This window comes from Saccopteryx leptura, chromosome 6 (genome assembly GCF_036850995.1).
Source record: "Saccopteryx leptura isolate mSacLep1 chromosome 6, mSacLep1_pri_phased_curated, whole genome shotgun sequence".
NCBI lineage: Eukaryota > Metazoa > Chordata > Mammalia > Chiroptera > Emballonuridae > Saccopteryx > Saccopteryx leptura.
The window spans coordinates 18,601,503-18,621,339 of NC_089508.1; the positions used below are offsets into that span (position 1 = coordinate 18,601,503).

The following is a 19,837-nucleotide window of genomic DNA, read 5'->3' on the forward strand; positions in this document are numbered from 1 at the left end:
AAAACGATTCTGAACCTCATGCAGAATCAACACTCTGCCCGGTGGCTTCTACCCTCTCCTGGCCAATCCTTTCCAAAGCTGCTGCTCGCACAGGTAGGAGCCGTGCAGTCGGACAGGGGGGAGGGATCAGCAGCTTCCTCTGCTTTTCACCATGCTGGCTGCCCCCCACCTCGCGTACAAGTGCTTCCCTCCTGATCAACAGCTGTGTTCCGCCCATGACATGGGAAGAGGCACGGATTGTGCAGAAAAAGAGCTGAAGAGAAGAAAACGGATTTACTTCACACTTTTGCGAGCCTGGAGATCTCCGGGCTAGACAGTTTTGAAGCTGGTCCATTTCTGTGGCGTGCTTCGCGGCTTCCACGGAGCTCCTCCCGTTTCTGGAAAACTCTCTGCAGATGGGACGCACTCTGGTGCTCAGGGCAGTCCCTGTCGCTTTCTCCTCAGACCACTTCCACGGAGCCTTGCTCTCCTGAGGCCCTGTACCCTCCCAGGCAGCTTGCTTCTGCAGAGGCACTTGAAGAAGACTCTAGAATGACTCAGTTGCGCTTGCACTCCCCTTCCTCGATTTCCGTCTTTCTGTTTCTCTCTCGATCTCTCTCTGTCTGCCTATCTTCTCTCTTCCCACGGGAAATGTTTATATTGACCCATAATTGAAATAATTGCCACTTACTTTGTAAATGAAGCTGCAGATTGCTCGGGGGTGACTCAGCTGGTCCCCAATTCTAGAGGATACAATCCAAGCTCTGTAATTGGTCCCTGAGATTTTAGGTGGAGAAAGTGAGCATCTCTGACCTTTCTCCACGGAAGAGGGGAAAGAAAATGGTTAGTATATCACAAATTTCTTTTCTAAGGGTGTTCTCATTTCTCTGACCATTATAATCACACACTTTTAGATCACTGAGTATGTGAAGGGTCAAGGATTTAAAACGGCGTTTCAAGCTTCCTGTCTGTCGGGACAATTACTATAGTTTGGACAGTCTTTCGTTTCTCTAACTTATTCTGCTCCTCCAACTTCCTTGCATGGTTCTCTCTGCTCCAGCCCTTTCCACACATGTGGCAAGGTTGTCCTGGTTACTGGAAAGGGGGTTTGGCCTTGTGGTCTCTGCCTTGGGCCAGCAATAATGTGTGGGTCTTTGTGCAGAGAAGATTTCACAACACAAGTCCAGGTGATGTTGAGAGGAACTTTATTAAAGCTGGGGACAGGGAAACACAGAAGGGCCTAGAATACAGTAGAAGAAGTGGCAGGAGAACCTAGGGCCTTGGAGACAGGTTCAGGGGTTAGTCCTGGATGAGTTGCTGCCTATGGCTCCCTTGGGGTCAATCTCCTGGAGTCCCTTAGAATTCAGGAGAGGAACCCCTGCAGGAGAGGAAAGGAGGGTGGGAAAGACACAGGTGCACGCTGAGAAACCCATCAGGGTCTCTTCCTCTCTGAAGTGACAACCTGCAGTGTTCTGGATAAAAGCAGGGCCGCCAGCCCGGGTCTCAGAGTAGAGATGCTGAAGGAGAGGTCTCAGCCCGCTTTTGGCTGCTCACAGCTTGAGTGAGAAACTAGCCTTGTAGTTGCCACTTGGCGGGAGGGTCACTCTTTACTGCAGCATACCTTAATAAACCTTGCTGATTTAGAATTTTGCCCAGGAATGTGGGCACTCTTGTACTCATTTTATTTTATTCTTTTACTGTGGAGATCTCTGCTGAAACTGAAGCAGAGTCCATATAACATTGTTCAACACTGATCTTTGCGGTGGACCACAAGGTGACAACTGAAGACACAGTGCTGGCTTCCAATCTCCAGCACATTCCTTACGGCTGTGTGTCCTTGGGTAAGTTTCTTGACTACTCTTTGTCTCAGTTGTATCATCTGAAAAACATTGGTAATTATAGTATCTATCTCATAGATTGTTATGAAGATGCTTATAGTGTGTATATATATATATTTTGTATTTTTCTGAAGCTGGAAACGGGGAGAGACAGTCAGACTCCCGCATGCACCCCCCGACCGGGATCCACCCGGCATGCCCTCCAGGGCATCGCTCTGTCGTGACCAGAGCCAGTCCAGTGCCTGGGGCAGAGGCCAAGGAGCCATCCCCAGTGCCCGGGCCATCTTTGCTCCAATGGAGCCTTGGCTGCGGGAGGGAAAGAGAGAGACAGAGAGGAAGGGGGGGGTGGAGAAGCAGATGGGAGCTTCTATGTGCCCTGGCCGGGAATCGAACCTGGGTCCCCCGCACGCCAGGGCGACGCTCTACCGCTGAGCCAACCGCCCAGGGCCTAGTGTATATTTTTAGTGAGCTTGGATTAGTGCCTGCCATATAGCAAATCATTAGTAAGACTGGTGAAGTTTTTAACTTCCCTTTCTTTCTCACCAGCTGGGTACCGCAGAAAGGCCCCCAGCTTGCTGCCGTTCTATCTTCTGCTCACTGCTTTGCTGAGTTGCTCAAGTCTGGCTCTGACTGTCTGTACAAAAGAGCCATGTCCTTTAGTCAGAGCTGTTATTACTACCTGTAGACAGTTCTTCATTTCTTTATCCAACAACTATTCACAGTTTCAACCTCAAATAGTTCTCAGTTCTCATCACATCTATTTCTAGAATTCTTGCCACTATAATTTCTGTTTAGACAGATCTGTACAAGGCAGAGGGATAGAAAGCTTCCTTGTGGTGTGACCTGAAAAACGCCAGAGAGAGGTGCTTTATTATGGGAATTGAACACGCTTTTAAAACTGTGTTGCTGTATCTATAATCCATCCTTGTTGTGAACACAGGAGGGGATAAATTGCTCCAAAATTTGGGGGGTCAGGTTAGTGTTGGAGCAAATTTCTGAATTGTTATGATGATCTGAATAAAGTGTTTTTATATTTCTATGCAGTGTAATCAAACATACATTCTTGATGCATCTGACTGGTGATGTGCCTATCTAACAATTTCCTAACCTCTCCTGTATGCAATGTAGGTGTGCTTCCAGTTAGGTGGGGTTCATTCAGTGCCATGGGAATTGGCAGGGAATTAACTAACAAGAAAATGGTAAGTCTCATCATGGATATTGGGCTTCTGTTTAGGATCTATTGTGCTATTTGTTGTTTTTATCCATTTCCCAATTTCCCTTCTACTGCAAAGACCCTTAGAATCTCATGATTAGTATATTATACTTGAAAAAAAAAAACTTCTTGGCGATATTACAGTAATTTAAGAGGAATAATTTTTTTTCTGTGAAAAGTTAAAACATCTTTCTCTTTCTCCACTTTTAATGGAGGAATTTAATGAGACTGTTCCTATGAAATCTGAGATAACCTTGGAATGAGTCTACTCTCTTAGAGTATATGTTCTCCTTGGACATTTATTAGGACTCTAACCTTTTATTCTGCTGTAAATTGTAGTTGCTATCCCAGTCTTTACAACCAACTTTTCAAGGTTTAATGTCAATTCCTAATTTGACTTTAAACTTGGCAAGTTTTTGAGTGCATGTGATATAACATGAGCTTCAACTTCCCTTGTTAATCTCTCCAGCTTTTGTGGAATTGCTTTGAGAAGCAACAAAGACATGGTGTGTTGACATCTATTGTAATTGTTATTTGTGGAAAGGAGAATTGCTCTGAGTCTTGCCAAAAGCCAATACTTTATAGTCCTAGGTGAGGAACAGGACAGAAAAATCTGTGTGTGTTGGAGGTAAACCTCAACAGTTTGTTCAAGTCAATGGTTTGTATGCTTTCTGAATAAGAGAGTTCATTTTATTTAGTATTATCTTCTATATGCAAGCAAAGAAAAGTTAGGTGACAGGGCTAAGTTTTACGAAAATATTTCAGTAGGAAATTTAGATTATCAAAGATAATACTGAGGCTTCTGAAATAAGTAAGATGTCTTGTCTGCTTTTGGTTGAATGCCTGAAATTTGCAATAGGTCAGAATCACCTAACCCAGTGGTCCCCAAATCCTGGGCCGTGGACCGGTACCGGTCCATGGGCCATTTGGTACCGGTCCGCAGAGAAAGAATAAATAATTTACATTATTTCTGTTTTATTTTTATTTAAGTCTGAACAATGTTTTATTTTTAAAAAATGACCAGAGTCCCTCTGTTAAATCATCTAAGACTTACTTTTGATGCTTGTCTTGGTCACATGATACATTTATCCATCCCACCCTAAAGGCTGGTCCGTGAAAATATTTTCTGACATTAAACTGGTCCGTGGCCCAAAAAAGCTTGGGTAACACTGATCTAACCTATACCTGGGATTCCCTTTAGAAATAACTTTACATTTTAACAGAAACAGGAATAAAGTAGTATTCAGCATAGAATTAACACAAGTAGCATATTTAAAACAAAATCAAATGTTTATATTGTATAGCAATTATATCATGTGAAAAGAAGCTATTAAACAAAATACAGGTTTTTAGCAACCATAAACCATCTCCCCCCCCCCTCTTTTAAATTTAAGTGAGAGAAGAAGAGATAGAGAGACAGACTCCTGAATGAACCATGCCAGGATCTACTTGGTGACCCCCATCTGGGGTGGAGTCTCTGCCCATCCAGAACTCATGCTGCCAAACGAGCTCTTTTTAGCATAAGTGGTGGACGCTCCACAGAACCATCCTCAGTGCCTGGGGCCAATGCACTGGAATCAATCGAACCATGGCTGCAAGAAGGAAAATGAAAGAGAGAAAGGGGAGGAAGAGAGAAGAAGACACAGATTGTTGCTTCTCTAGTGTGCCCTGACAGGAAATTTAACCCGGGACTTCCACATGTCAGGTCGATGTTCTACCACTGAGCCAACTGGCCAGGGCCATAAACTATATTCTAATGTGAGAGTGTATTATAGTTTAGGATGAAAAGATCTTATATTATTTCTTTATAAATCTGGCTTCAATTTCATCATAGTAAATCAGAGAAATTCTTCAATCAGGGTTTAAGAATTTCAGAAAAGATTTTTTTTTTTTTTTTGAGAGAGAAAGATTTTGATCAATCTCCTTGGCAAAAGTTGGGAAGACTGAAGAGCATAAAACAATGGTCCAATTTGATTCCTTTCTGAGTTACTATATATTAATCTTTAGAAACCAATGTGTGTCTTCCTAAAGACCATCAACTTAATCTGCCACCTCCCGTGTTCTTGACTTCATATCCTACTTGTTTTAGTATTATTACTAATATTTATTAAGACCTTAATTCTGTGCCAGATAATTTAAGTCACTGAACATTTCTTCTGAGACTCTGAGGTAGGTATTATCATTATCATTATTTTACCAATGGGGACCATTATCTTTGAGTCTCTACACAACATTTCTAAAATCTCAAAGCCAATGATGAAGCTTATGCTCAAGTTCAGGTACACTTGCTGCTGAAACTTATTTTAATGCACTATTTGTATAAAATCTGAGAACTCTGGAATGTCCAAATAAGATAACCTGGTCTTTTAATATGTTTTAAATTATATGCCACGTTAATGAAAATGTCATTGTCCTCTCTCTCCAACTGGCTTACTTGATAGTTTCTCCTTCTTGCACATTTGGCTTTTCTTGAGACTTACATAGGACTGTATCCTCTAAACCTCATAAACTAATTTCTTATATGTAAGGTTTGGTGAAGCCGTGTGTAAGCTCTAGCCTGGCTATCCAGGTCTGCTGCAGAAACCTGGGGTCTAGGACAGAAACAGGGAAGAAAGTGCCTCTGAGTCTAGTGTGGGGGTAGCTCTCTGTGCCTAGTGATGGTCTTTAAGTGGCAGCTGAACCTTAGAGAAAATATCTGGCTTGTAAATTCTATCATCTCACTGTCTGAGTGGAGAGTCTTTGTACCCACCTGTGGGTATAAAGGTGGGAGGTGATTATTATCCCTATCCCTATTTTTCACATGAAGAAATTCAGGCTCAGGTAACTATTGAGCTCATATAAGGTCACTTGGGTGGTCTATGGCAAAGCTGAGTTTCTGTACCATTTGCTGATGAATTTTAACAAAGACATTAAAATGAGCAACTCAAGATTCAGAGAACATAAAAGAGATTGTAGAAACTATCCCTACACTCCTAGGATACACCACCAAACCTAGGAAGAGGGAATGGATGATAAAAAAAAACTCTCACCTACACCTGAACAGTCACATGCTTATATTTACTTTATGCATTGTTCTTATACTGTTTATATTTACCTTAATGCAGTAATTCATTATAGCCTTATTCTTGTTAAATCACTACAGAAGACAGCAAGGATACTAATGGCATTATTAATTATTCATCTGGGGGGAAAAAGGCTAAATTCAATCCAATTACAGATGGAAACAAATGATTTTCTAGAAAGTCTGGAACTGCTTTTTTAAACTTAAAATCCAAGCTGTTTTGGCCTTTACCATTACTTATATGAGTTTCTATTTGTTTATTCATAAAACAGCTATTCATGTGAAATCTACATCCTGTGGAGTGACTGCAGGTGCTTAATTGCTTGCCCGCCAGCAAACCATTACTGCACCATAACTCCATTATAGTACACAGAGAAAATGCTATGAGTAGAAATAGCTTTTAAGTAAAGTTTTACATCCTTTTTCTTTTGCAACCAATTCCCCTTCTATAGTAAATAAGCTTATTTTATCTAACATTGCTATTTTCTCAAAAGACCAGTAGATACTGTATAACCCAGTTACTGTACTGGAGTTATCATGCGTGGTTAAAAATGGGGGGGAAAAAGGAGCCCATTTTTACACATAGGAGTGCAGAATAAGCTCATGAATACTTAAACAGACTGGCTGTGAGCATGAGTCATACAGATGTCATTAAATATCAGGTAATACTTAGGGTGGTGCTATACTATTGCCTGAAATGTCAATATGTTTGTGGTCTCTAACTTCATTCATCATATTCTTTCTGCTCAAAATAGTCAGCTGCTATCATTTCCTTAAGTTCTCCTGTAAAGTATTCATGCTTCAATGTCTCTTTCTATCATTTTATCTTGGAATCAGTAACAGGGAATAACTATTTTCAGATAATCATCGAAAATCAATTTTATACATAAATACATTTTTTCTTATCATCTGAGTGTTATGATTGAAGATAAAAAAGGGGAAAAAGTGAAAGAGACTCAGAAGCAGGTAATATCTAAATTTTCTGTTTTTACTTATTCTTCCCAAGGAAGTTACAGCAATACCCTCCTGCCAAAGGAATTCTAAAATGTTTATCTTCTTGAGGCCAAGGTGGTTGTTAACTAGGGCCTGTGGGCTGCATGTGGCCCCCTGAGGCCATTTATCCGCCCCCGCTGCACTTCCGGAAGGGGCACCTCTTTCATTGGTGGTCAGCGAGAGGAGCATAGTTCTCATTGAAATACTGGTCAGTTTGTTGATTTAAATTTACTTGTTCTTTATTTTAAATTTTGTATTTGTTCCCGTTTTGTTTTTTTACTTTAAAATAAGATATGTGCAGTGTGCATAGGGATTTGTTCATAGTTTTTTTTATAGTCTAGACCTCCAATGGGTCTGAGGGACAGTGAACTGGCCTCCTGTGTAAAAAGTTTGAGGACCCCTGTTGTAGACTAAAATGAGAGTCCAACTGCATCAAATTTAGATCTTTCACTTTCCTTGTTGCTTATTAAGCAATTTTTAATGAGCCAGGACTAAATAAAATAAGACAAAAATAAATTTGGCAGTATGATTGTTTTCCTAAGTGATCCAAGTTTTAAAAAAAAACAACAACAGGGAGTGATGTCAGAGAAATGACGCCATGAGGGGTGCTCCTGATATCTCCCCTTGAAATTTCAAGAAATTCAACCACTAAAGACAGAGAAAAAAATATCTCAGAAGCATCTGAAATATACACACACCAGACAAAGGTATGATTGGGCAAAAAGGTGGTTGAATATTTAATCCATTTTGAAGGAAATAAGATGAAGAATGGGGTATTTCACTTTTCTCACTGATCTAAGGAAGGAACACTTTTGTCTGAAGTTGAGAAGCAGAGGGTCTGGGGCAGAGAAATGGAACTGGGATAGGATGGATGATCAAGCAGAAGAAAGACCACACTAGCTCTGCCGAAGATTGCAGATGAGGGGCACAAATGGGCAACAAGCTCTGACAAAGTAACCAGTGTGGGGTGCTTGTGGGGGCTGGCACTGGCATCAGCAATTGTGTGTGCTCCCGGCTTCATGTGGGTGTGGCTCCACCTGACACCGCTGGTGTGGGTGCATGCACTCTTGGTGGGCTGCAGAGCTTAGCCTGAGATTATCAGCGATAGACATCTGCATGGGCTGTTGCCAGCATCTTTATGCATTCTTAGCTCTAGCACCAGCATGGGATATGCACAAATGCCGCTGGGCCTGAGACTGTCTGGGCAAGGTGCCTCCGTGAGCCTGCATTCTAAGCTCCTACTGAGATCATAGGCGCTGTCTACATAAGTGGGCAGATACAGGCCTCATGTGCACTGCTGAAGTCATGGGGTCCGGGCACACGTGGCTTCCTGTGGGCTATCAAACAGTGCACAAGGGAGAGGACTGTGGAGATTAGACCCATGGAGCGCTGAATCATATTAGACATGCCCAGGGGCCCAGAAAGGCACTAGATTGGCAATCAGCTCCTAGCCCTGACTGCTCTTGCTGGTGGCTCTGGTTGGCACAGCCTTACCCAGAACTGTGCTTTGAGTGGTACTGAAGGAAGAACCTGGCTTCTCTTAAAGCCTCCTACTCTTCAAACAGCAGCTGGGGTGAACCTCACAGCTAAGTCCCCAGGCTGCTATCTGAGGTAAAAGAGATGTGGGGAGAGGCACCTGGAAAACAGAGTCTCCCATTGTCAAAGTCTCCAAGCAACACAACAGCAAACATTTGCCTGAGAGCCCATGGGGCAAAACATGTAGTACAGCACCACCTGCTGAAAAAAAGAAAGAAGATACCTATCAAAATCAGGAAAAAATTACATTTTTATAACTTTTTTTTTTCTTTTGGTCATTTTACCTTATTTCCTTTTTGTTCTTCCTTTTCCTTTTGAAGTTTATCATTTATAGCTGTTACATTTTTCGTTATAGTTTTTTATGAGGGTTTCATTTCAAAAACCTTTACTTTTTTTTCTTTTCTTCTTTTTCTCCTACTCCATCATAATTTATCAACAAATTATTATATTTTGGATTCATATTTTTCTTTGTGGCATTTGTGTGGTTTTTACTTCATTTTTTAAATCTCTTTTTTCATTTTTCCTCAGTCCCTGCTTCTTGTTCTCTGTAGTTTTTGTTCCACTTATCATTATAGAATTTTCAATTTTTCACCATATCTTTTCAATTTATATTTTATTTTTTAATTATATCATATTAGTGTTATTAACAATACCACTCTTAAATGCCATTAAGAAAAAAGAAATCAAAATTATGGATACAAAAGACAAAGATGTAGCTCAGATAGATGAAAAATCTCTAGAACAAAATTTCAATTGCTTGGAAACCTTAAAGTTAAAAAACAGAGAATTAAAAATCGAAGTCTTAAAAATACTCAGGGAAATACAGGAAAACATGAAAAGAGAATTCAGAGAGCTCCAAAAAAATTAATGAACAAAAAGAATACTTCACCAAGGAAATTGAAACTATAAAAAGGAACCAAACAGAGAGGAAAAACTGAAATACATGAACTGAAAAACAAGGAAACAAGCTTAGCTAATAGAACAGGCCAAAAAGAGGAGAGAATTAGTGACATAGAAGACAGGTAACTAGAGATACTACAGAGAGAAGAAAAGAGAGACTCAAGAATTTAAAAAAAAATGAGGAAGCCCTACAGGAATTATATGGCTCCATCAGAAAGAGCAGCATAAAAATAATGGGTATATCAGAAGGAGAAGAGAGAGAAAATGAAATGGATGACATATTCAAACAAATAATCAATGAGAACTTCCCATGCCTATGGAAAGAATTAGAGCCTCAAATCCAAGAAGAAAACAGAACACCAAGTGACCTTAACCCAAATAGACTTACTTTAAGTCACATCATAATAAAATTATCACAAACCAATGACAAAAAAAAAAAAATCCTCAAGGCAACCAGGGAAAATAAGAATACAACATATAAAGAAAGACCCATTAGACTATCATCAGATTTCTCAGAAGAAACTCTACAACCCAGAAGAGAGTGGACCCTAATATTTAAAATACTGAAAGAGAGGAACTTCCAGCCAAGAATACTATATTCATCAAAGCTATCCTTCAAATACAAAGGGGAAGTAAAAACATTCACAGATATAGAAAAAATGATGGAATTTATCAACAGAAAACCCCACTTCAGGATATATTAAAGGCAGTTATCCGACTAGATACAAAGAACAAAGCAAAACAAAATCACAAATAAAAACTCCAACAAGATCACAATAAAAACAAGATTAATCTTTGACAACAAAAACAAAAATGGGGAGACGACAAAGATTAACAGTAGAAAAGAAGAATGGAGTGAAGAAGCACTTATAAGATAATATACTAAAATGAATATGATATATATCCTTTTTATTACCTAATGGTAACCATCCCTGAAAATACCACTATAGAAACAAATGGTTTTAAAAAAGAAGAAATAGAGGAAAGAAGTATGGAATACAACCAAACAAACAAATGACAGAAAAACAAAAGAGATGAGCCAAACAAGATACAGAGCTATCAGAAAGAAATATATAAAATAGCAATAGGAAACCTTCAAGTGTCAATAATTACATTAAATGTAAATGGATTGAACTCACCAATAGAAAGATACAAAGTAGCAGAGTGGATCAAAAAAGAAAATCCAATTGTATACTGCCTTCAAGAAACACATCTAAGCTACAAGGATAAAAACAAATTCAATGTGAAAGGTTGGAAAACAATTCTCCAAGCAAATACTATACAAAGAAGAGCAGTTGTAGCCATATTCATATCTAACAATGCTGACTAAAAGACAGCAAAGGTAACCAGAAACTAAGATGGTCATTTCATAATGATAATAAGAGACATTGAATCAAGAAGACATAACACTTCTTAATATATATTCACCAAACCAAAGAGCACCAAAATATATAAGACATCTACTAACTGATCTAAAAATAAAAAACGACAGAAATACAGTCATACTTGGAAACTTCAGTACACCGCTGACAGCACTAGATCATTCATCCAAGCAGAAAATCAATCAATAAATATTGGCCTTAAACTAAACACTAGAATAATTGGATGTAACAGACATCTACAGGACATTTCATCCCAAAACGCCAGACTATACATTTTCCTCCAGTGTACATGGAACATTCTTAAGAATTGACCATATGTTGGGCCACAAAACTAATAACAAATTCAGAAAGATTGAAATTATACCAAGCATATTCTCTGACTGCAAAGCTTTGAAACTAGAATTCAACTGCAAAAAAGAAGTAAACCCACAAAAATGTAGAAATTAAACAACATACTTCTAAAAACTGAGTGGATCAAAGAAGAAATAAAAGCAGAGATCAAAAGACATATACAGAAAAAGAAAAATGACAGTACGACATATCAGAATCGCTGGGATGCAGCAAAAGCATTAATAAGAGGAAAGTTCATATCACTACACCCTTATATAAACAAACAAGAGAGAGCCCAAGTAAAGAACTTAACATCACATTTTAAGGAACTATAAAAAAACAAAAACAAAGGTAACTCAAAAGCAGCAGAAGGAAGAAAATAATAAAAATTAGAGCAGAAATAAATGAAATAGAGAACAGAAAAACTATAGAAAAAAATCAATAAAACAAGGAGCTGGTTCTTTGAAATGATCAACAAAATTGACAAATTCTTGGCAAGACTCAGGAAAAAAGAGAAAGGACTCATATAAACAAAATTCAAAATGAAAGAGGAGAAATCACCACAGATATCTTAAATATACAAAGAATTATTGTAGAATACTATAAAAAACTATATGCCACCAAATATAACAATCTAGAAAAAATGAATAAATTCCTAGAACAATACAATCTTCCTAGACTGAGTCACAAAGAAGCAGATAGCCTAAACAGACCCATAAGCAGGGAGGAAATAGAAACAACTATCAAAAACCTCCTCCAAAATAAAAGTCCAGGGCTAGACAGCTATTCTTGTGAATTCTATCAAACATTCAAAGAATATTTGGTTCCTATATTTACTCAAAGTCTTCCAAAAAATTGAAGAAGAAGCAATACTTCCAAACATTTTATGAAGCCAACATAACCCTCATACCAAAACCTGGCAAGGACAACACCGAAAAAGAAAACTATAGGCCAATATCTCTAATGAATACAGATGTTAAATCCTAAACAAAATACTAGCAAATTGAATACAACAACACATTAAAAAGTAATTAATCATGATCAAATGGGATTTATCCTGGGATCACAAGGATGGTTCAACGTATGTAAAATGGTTAACATAACACACCATATCAACAAAACAAAGAATAAAAACCATAAGATACTATTAAAAGATGCAGAAAAGACATTTGATAAAATACAACATCATTTGATGTTTAAAACATTCAACAAAATGAATATAGAAGAAAAATATCTCAACATAATAAAGGTTATTTAGGACAAACCATCAGCTAACATCATATTAAATGGCAAAAAACTGAAAACTTATCCTCTAAACTCAGGAACAAGACAAATCGCTCTACTCTCTCCACTCTTATTCAACATAGTACTGGAAGATTTTGCCAGAGCAATCAGACGAGAGAAAGAAATAAAAGGCATTTATAATGGGAAAGAAAAAGTAAAGGTTTCACTTTTTGCAGATGATATGATCCTGTACATTGAAAACCCCAAAGACTCCAGAAAAAGACTATTAGAAGCAATAAACCAATACAGTAAGGTTGCAGAACACAAAATTAATATCAGAAGTCTATTGCCTTTTTATATGCCAACAATAAAACTTCAGAAAATGAAATCAGTAAAATAATCCCTTTTATAGTTGCAACAAAAAAATAAAATAAAATACTTAGAACATAACAAAGAATGTAAATGACCTATATAACCTATATAATGAAAAGTACAAAGCATTGTTAAGGGAAATAAAAAAAGATATAATGAAATGGAAAGATATACCTTGTTCTTGGATAGGAAGAATGAATATAGTTAAAATGATGATATTACCCAAAGCAATATACAGATTTAATGCAATTCCCATCAAAATTTCAATGTCATTTTTTAAAGAAATAGAACAAAAAATCATCAGGTTTATATGGAACTATAAAAATCCCGAATAGCCAAAGTAATCCTAAGGAAAAAGAACAAAGCTGGGGCCATTATAATACCTAACTTCAAATTATATTACAGAGCCATGACAATCAAAACTGCATGGTATTGGCAAAAAAAATAAACACTTAGACTAATGAAACAGAATAGAGAGCCCAGAAATAAAACCAATGTATATGGTCAAATCATCTTGATAAAGGAGCCAAAAACACACAATAGAGAAAAGAAAGCCTCTTCAATAAATAGTGCTGGGAAAACTGGAGAGTTACATGCAAAAGAATGAAACTCAACTACAGTTTGTCCCCTTGTACCAAAATTAATTAAAAATGGATCAAAGACATAAATATAGGATCTGAAACAAATTACATAGAGGAAAACATAGGTACTAAACTCATGGACCTTGGCCATAAAAAATATTTTATGAATTTAACTCCAAAGGCAAGGAAAGTGAAGGCAAAAATAAATGAATGGGACTACATCTGACTAAGAAGCTTTTGCACAAAAAAAGAACAACAACAACAATATTTAAACACAAACATGACAACAAAACTAACAGACAGCCAGCTAAATGGGAGATGATATTTTCAAACAACAGCTCAGATAAGGGCCTAATATCCAAAATATACAAAAAACTCACAAAACTAAAAAAAAAACAAGAAAACAATCTAATAAAAAAAGTGGGAAGAGGACATGAACAGACACTTCTCCCAGGAAGAAATACAAATAACCAATAGATATATGAAAAGATGCTCATCTTCACTAGTTATTAGAGAAATGCAAATCAAAACTATGAGATACCACCTCACACCTGTTAGATTAGCTATTATCAACAAGATAGGTAAAAGCAAATGTTGGAGAGGCCGTGGAGAAAAAGGAACCCTCATTCACTGTTGGTGGAAATGTAAAGTAATACAACTATTATGGAAGAAAGTGTGGTAGGTTCTCAAAAAATTAAGAATAGAACTACCTTATGACCCTGCAATTCCTCTACTGGGTATATACCCCCCATACTCAAAAACATTGGTACATAAAGACACATGCAAACCCCATGTTAACTGCAGCATTGTTCACAGTTTCCAAGACATGGAAACAACCAAAAAGCCCTTCAATAGATGATTGGATAAAGAAGTGGTACATATATACTGTGGAATATTACTCAGCCATAAGAAATGTTGACATAAGATCACTTACAACAACATGTATGGACCTTGATAACATTATACTAAGTGAAATAAGTAAATCAGAAAAAACTAAGAACCGTATGATTCCGTACATAGGTGGAATACATAATTGAGATTCATGGACATAAAAAATAGTGCAGTGGTTACCAGGGGGAGGGGAAGGGAGGAGAGAGAAGGGGTGGGGGAAGAGGAGAGGCATAAAGAAAACCAAATAAAAGATGACAGAGGGCAATTTGACTCTGGGGGATGGCTATGCAACATAATCAAATGTCAAAATAATCTGGAAATGTTCTTTCTGAATCTATGTACTCTAATTGATCAATGTCATCCCGTTAGAATTAATTGCCTAAATAAATTTTTTTTAAAAAAGAAAAGAAAATGAAAAGAAAAAATCATGGACAGCAAAAGTAACTGGGTTAACACGTTTTCCATCATTATTATTATTATTATTATTATTATTATTATTATTATTATTGAGTGAGATGTAGGGAGGCAGAGACAAGACTCCTGCATTTATCCCAACCGAGATCCACTTGGCAAGCTTCGTATCAGGCGATGCTCTACCCATCTGGGCTCCAGTGTTCCATTGCTCAGCAATTGAGCTACTTTTGCACCTGAGAAGCCATTCTCAGTGTCTAGGGCCAACTTGCTCAAACCCATTCGAGCCATGGCTGTGGGAAGGGAAGAGAGAGAGAGAGAAGAAGGAGGAAGAGAAGTGGAGAAGTAGATGGTCAATTCTCCTGTGTGCCCTAACCAGAAATCAAACCTGGAACTTCCGTAAGCTTGGCCAACACTCTATCATTGAGCCAACTGGCCAGGGTGGGCTAACATTTCTAAAGAGACAAGTATTTAGTTTGGGAATTGTTTCTTTACTGTCTCCCACCTCTCCAATTTTTTACTCATCTACAACCTCTGGCAAGTTTCTAGCAACCACTGCCTTCACTCAGGAATTCATCAGCATCGAATAGCCTTTTAAGTATTCCTGAGTTCCTTTTACTGGAACTCTCAGTCCCTGCCAACCCATTATAGGACCCACTAAACTGTGTTATATCTTTACCACATCAAGAACCCCAATACTATGTAATTGAAACTTTAAAAAGTTGATGGAAATAAATCACAGATATAAATAATAATAAAAGAATCAATAAAATTTTAAAAAGTATGCCTTCATAGTATTAAAAGGTACACTTAGTAGTCCTGATAATTTAATGATGACAGTCCTGATAATTTAATAATGAACAGTTGTGATATAACCATTTTCATGGCTGTGAGAATTGGTATAATCATTCAATAACTCAATTTTCAGATGTTCTAATACAGGAATCCTAGTTCCTAAAAAGTAATGCAAAGAACAAGCTATTACATTCATTATGTCGTTTCTATAAAAATAGTTGAAAAAATATATAATGAAAGAAAAAAAATACACAATGACAATGTTTGCATGAGTTTTGAGGCATCAACTTGGTTATATATTATACATTTTACCACATGGAAATAAAGTTTACTTAGAATTGTAGGTTTAAAGATAAATTTAAATACTTATTTGATAAGCTGTATGCTAAATAATTCATTTTTATATTCTTATGTAGTCATTAAAATAGCCATATGAAATAAAAATTTCCCAAACTAGAATATTCACTAAATTTTATTTTCTACTATGGCAAAGGTTATGTACCTATTTGTTTGTAAAAGAGAGAGAAAAGCAATCTAGGTAAATACAACTAACTTTGTTCTGTGATACTAAAAATGTGATTTTGTTGTATTTTTTTTCCTCTCAAAATTTCCTTTGTTATAATTCTACCTTTAGATTATAAGGGAAAAAATAGAACTAGAAAAGTATAAACCTTTCAAAAATACTACTATTTTAAGGTCTAAAATAACAATTGAATAGTGTTGGTAATGACAGCAGACATGAATACCTAAACCAAAAATAATAAAAAAACTTTCTGTTTTAGAGAAAATAACATAGCTTGGTTAGAGAGTCATCTTATACAATATTGATAAATATAAACAACCACTTAAAGATTTCTTTCTGCAACATGCTTGAGAGCTTGATCTTGTTTTGTTATCCGTTGAAACAATCAGAAAAAAAACAACCCCTGAAAATTTCAAATATCACAAGAACTTTTGCCTTCACAAAAAACTGGAACAACTCACCTGTCATAAGCATATCTCCAACTTTAGTTATTTGCTTGGTTTCTGTGTAATATAGTTTCTTAATTTAATTTCTAACCTAAGCTGCTGGGTTCAGTGGAATAAAAGAAAATTTGCTCTTTGGATTTTAAGAGAATGTTCTGTTTGGCATACAGTGGAACTTCAGCTTTTGAGGTCAAAATCTTGTTTCTCATCTGGACCTTAAATGAGGCAAAACATCACCATATATGTCAAAACCTGGCCGTGGCAATGGCCAAAATGGAAATCAACTATGGAAGTAATTTGAGGAGAATGCCAGGTGTTAGAAAATAAGAACCACCTTGTAATCACAGAGGAAAAATTAGAAACGAAAGCCTATTTTTACAGATTGCTCAGTTGTAGTTGAGATCAGTAGAAAAAGAAAATGTGAACAGGGTGTTGATTTTAATACATAGCACTTTCTTATTCTTGATAATTGTCTTAGAAAGTGCATTCTTCCTCTTAAATGAATAAACAAAAAATAGGAATAGCCTTTTTTTTTTTTTTTTTTTTTTTTTACAGAGACAGAGAGAGAGTCAGAGAGAGGGATAGACTGGGACAGACAGACAGGAATGGAGAGATGAGAAGCATCAATCATTAGTTTTTCGTTGCGCATTGCAACACCTTAATTGTTCATTGATTGCATTCTCATACATGCCTTGACCACGGGACTTCAGCAGACTGAGTAACCCCTTGCTCGAGCCAGTGACCTTGGGCTCAAGCTGGTGAGCTTTTGCTCAAACCAGATGAGCCCTCTCTCAAGCTGGTGACCTTGGGGTCTTGAACCTGGGTCTTCCACATCCCAGTCCAATACTCTATCCACTGCACCACAAGAAACAACCAATGAATGCATAAATAAGTGGAACAACAAATCAGTGTTTCTCTCTCTCTTTCCTTTTCTCTCTCTCTCTCAAAAAGCAATAAATTACAAAAAGAAGAAAAAAGAAAAGAGATTACTGATTGGCTAGTATTGCTCAAAGGAAAATCTATACTGTTGGGAGGGAAGAAGGTATTGGGTTTCAAAGAAATAAAGTGTGAGTCCAGTAACAACAGTACCAGCCTGAGCAGTGGTCATTCAGAACTTCTGGAGAGACAGACAAAATAAGGAGGAAGAAACTGAAGAATGTTTACCATCTTCCAAGACACCGAGCAAGGGCCACTAAAAGCAGAGTTGAATTTTGACATCAAGTAAAAGTTTTGATAGAGATGAGACTGTACATTCCCACCCATATCCCTCTGGTAATGAGGTTGCTTCCAAAGTGCTAAAATGACTAGATCTACATTAAATGAAGTGAATACTATTTTAAAGCAGAGCCAATGGAGCCATGGAGATTCTTTTTGATAACAATTCCGGGGAATAGTTTACATTTTTTTTTCCTTTAAGCAGTGCGCTTTATTGGACTGGTCTCAAGTTCATGTACAGGTAAGCCTTGGCTGACTCCACACCTCAAACTAATCCGCAGTGGACCAAAAACATTCATACATCTCAAGTTGGGGACACAAAAGAGGGCCATGATGGCTGACAATTCAAAATAAAACAAACATCAAGAGCAAGTATTAAGGCAAAAATTTTAAACTTTGGATTGCATAATTTACACCAAGTAAGGCAATGCTATCCTCCTTCTCTGCGTGGGCAGCTTTTAGATAGGCAAGGGACTTTCTTTAACAATGCATCCGGTAAATTTTAGAATGGCTATTGAAAAGAAAGAACGATGTGCAATCAGAGTACTCAGCCACATTGTACAACTTTGGGGATGCTCGCTCCAACCAACTGCTATCCCCTTCACCAGTCAAGTTTTTAAATCCTGAGTCAAGCGCAAAAATAAATAAATAAATAAATAAATAAATAAATAAATAAATAAATAAATAGATAGATAGATAGATAAATAAATAAATAAATCAGTAAATCGGTAAATAAATAAATAAATAAATAAATATAAAGTCATGCCAATCTCATCTCATTTTCTGCGCAAGTCAGATTTCTCAAGTAGGGTGTAACCAACTACATAAGTAACAGCCCACCAAGACTTTTTGCAGTTTACAATGGAAGAGAGACTTTAGACAATGGACCCACTCATTGCCCGTGATGACAACCTGATGTTCAGGCAGCTCCTAGCTCTTTTCCAGGGAGAAACCTGAGGTTGCAGAGGCTATTTCTTGCTCAAAACCTAGGGCGACATAGTAGGAGATTTGCACTAGGCTGTGGTGGTGGAACTGTAGCCATGCTCTGTGAGACTCTTCACGAGGTAATCCGTCAGTTCCCAGCCAGCCAGGTTCAGAAGCAAGATGGCATGAGGAAAGGCATTCCTATCACAGATGGGCACAATGGGAGTGACCCCACCACCAGCCTCCATTACAATGCCAGTGGTACAGCAGAGGCGTGCAGGGTCAGCACAGCCTGGATGGTCACGTTCATGGCTGGGGTGTTGAAAGTCTTAAACATGATCTGAGTCAATTTCTCCCAGTTGGCTTTGGTGTTCAGGGGGGCCTTGGTAAGCAGGACAGGGTGCTGCTCAGGGGTCACGGTGGCTCAATGTAAAAGATGTGATACCAGATCTTCTTGTCATCTCAGTTGGTGACGATGTCTGCTCCATGGGGAACTTCAGGGTCAGGATGCTTCTCTTGCTCTGGGTCTCATTGTCCACACAGGGGTTCTTCTGGTCAATGCCCATCATCATGCTCTGGAGTGGGGGATGCTCCACACGGACAGAAAGATGGCCTTGGGGGCATTGTCATCAGGGAAGCCAGCCCTCCGCATTCTGGAGACTTTGTGGACCAGAGCACAGCGATATTATCATCCATGGTGAGCTGAAGGCATGCAGATGGGAAGGCAATGTAGACCCATGAAGGTAGAGGAACAGGGAAGGGGAGAAGCCTGTGCTGGCGGTGGACATGATCTCAGCCTGGGAGATTGCCTTGTGAGAATCTGGGTAAAAGTTCATTTGTGATTTTAAGAATTTCTGGGTTCAATCAATAGCCCATTTGACCTTACCCTCAGTCCATGCAATGAACAATTTCTGTAACTAAGACCTGCCTGTGCTGTCTCACTTTGTCTACTTATAGACATCACCACCTGGAAACTATGACAGACTGTTCGAAAAAGTAGGCCTGACCTGACAGATGTAACAAAACAAAATTATAAAAGAAATATATTCTGCACAATATTCACATAAACAATGAATATATTTGTAATATATGTATGTTCTTAATATAGCATGGAATGCATTTACACTAAAAACCAATTTCATTGTTTATCTGAAATACTGTTTTAACTTGGTGTCTCTGTGCCATCTGCCCACCTTCAAAAGGACATGTAGAAAATGGCCTTGGTC

At 37.8% G+C, this 19,837-nt stretch overlaps 1 pseudogene; it reads right to left on the minus strand.

Moving 5' to 3' along the window:
* Positions 1-16: 16 nt before the first annotated feature.
* Positions 17-19,307, minus strand: LOC136377013 (actin, cytoplasmic 1-like; annotated as a pseudogene).
* Between the last annotated feature and the right edge of the window lie 530 nt (positions 19,308-19,837).